We start from the raw sequence: 2,086 nt of genomic DNA, 5'->3' as shown, positions 1-2,086 counted from the left end.
AAAATTACCCCCTAAAGTTCCCCATTATTCACTTACCCCCCTTAAATTCTGAATGCTCACAATCACAATAACAGTAAACAAACGGGCTGACACTTTCAAACAAATTGAAATTCAAAACAACTATTGAAATTCTGAGAAGCTAGCTTTAATACCCTTCACACATAAACATGAATGCAGAAAATGTTCTTGAAACAAGAATTAATGCGAACGATGAACTATACTTGACTCAGTTCCAAAATTAATTCACAAACGTGAAATGAAACCCAGCGGAAAGAAGAAAATCTCGTGAATTGAAACCAAATTAAACTCAAACCTTACGAAGCTGATTGTCATCGACAACTTACAAGCTAACTAACAAACTTACAACCAGAACATAATGCAATTAAGCAAGAGAGGAAAATTCTGAAGGACGAAAACTGGAAAAACAAACAACCAAGCAAACAAACAAGAAACCAATCGACGCAAAGGAAATTGTCCCAAACCTGCTTCGGCAAGAACTGCATGAACTCGAACAACCTTGGAGGAGACAGTGAACCTTTGACGGTCATTAATCGGTTGTCCTTAGCAAAAGACAAATGATTAATGACGGTATTGGGTTCACTTGACCTTGCTAAGCCAGAAAGGAACCCAAAGAGAGACTTGGCTATCCGGACCTCTGCTCTACCACTGACGGACCATTTTGAGATGAAACCAACATGTATTTGAGGCAGGAAGGAGATGAGGGGTTGCATGGTGTGATTTTATGTGGATATGGGAATTTTAGGGTTTCAAGCGCTAACCTCAGATCTGAGATTCAAGGTGATGGAGGGGGATTTGAGAGGAACTATTTGGCGATTTGGGATGGGGAGGTGGAAGGGAGTTTATAGTGTTAATTCAGTGACGATTGGACGCCGGCGCCGCCACCGGACGGTGGGGAATTCTGGGGCAGCTACTAGAGTTTGGGGGGCAGGGTTCTGAAGTTGGGGTGTTGGGACGATGAACTGAGGGGTGTGTGTGTTTGGACATATATATACTCCTCAGGCTTTAGTTCCGAGCAGTTTGATCAAGTGAGGATCAACGGCTCAGATTGGCACTGGTCGAAACGGCGTCGTTTCGCTTGAAAGGTGGATCCGGACCGGGTATAGGCGGGTTTGGGCTGGAATTGGGCGGGTACGAGGGGGGAAATTGGGCTGGGGGGCTTTAATTAAATGGCCCAAATCCGAATTTCCCTTTGTTTTTTTAATCTTTTCTTTTTTTTTTCAATTTCCAAATTTCCTTTCTTTTCAAAAATTAGAAATAAATCCTAAATTAATTATTAATACTAATATTATCCTATCAAATTAACTAATTAACCTCTAAAAGTAATTACCATACTAATTAAATACCAAATTAAAGAAAGCTAACAAAATTCGAGAAATTAAAATGAAAATGCAAAAATGAACTATTTTTCTGTGATTTTTCCATTTTTATAAACACTAAATTACTAATTATTTCAAACATGCAAAAAATTAAATCCTAAATGCAAATGCAGCATATTTTGTATTTTCCATTAATTAACAAACGAAATGCACAGACAAAAAATGCAAATAATTAACAGCAAATGCCACAAAATCCACAAGATTGCAAATAATGAAACGAAATTACTTTGTTTTGAATTTATGGGAGTATTTCATGTAGGGCAAAAATCACGTGCTCACACTACTACCTGTCCCTTCCTATCAATCCTGGAGGATATTTAGGACTACTATTCCTAAAGGGGAGGGATATTAGGCTGATTTTAGGTTTTAAAGGTGAAAAATCTAAGGCGACATACAAACCAAATAGTGGCTCCACATTAGGGGAAACATATAACAAATAAGAGGCTCATGTATACCTCCTCAAACAAAGCACATAAATAGCATTACTTAAACATACATCTAAGGTCTGAATTTAACATACTAAGGTAAGAGAAGTTTCAATTGTTGAGGCAGACCAGTTTATTACATAACTCAGATAAGAAGTCTGAATCAGGCCTGCCTGCTGGTTGTAGCAATTAACAAAGGCAGATTCAATATTTTGGTCGTTATGACCTAAGGCTTGCCTAAGCGTTTAGGAGAGATCCTATAGA

The sequence above is a fragment of the Nicotiana sylvestris genome, chromosome 7 (genome assembly GCF_000393655.2).
Source record: "Nicotiana sylvestris chromosome 7, ASM39365v2, whole genome shotgun sequence".
NCBI lineage: Eukaryota > Viridiplantae > Streptophyta > Magnoliopsida > Solanales > Solanaceae > Nicotiana > Nicotiana sylvestris.
The sequence above is the reverse complement of the archived record's forward strand: the minus strand, read 5'-3'. Positions refer to the sequence as shown.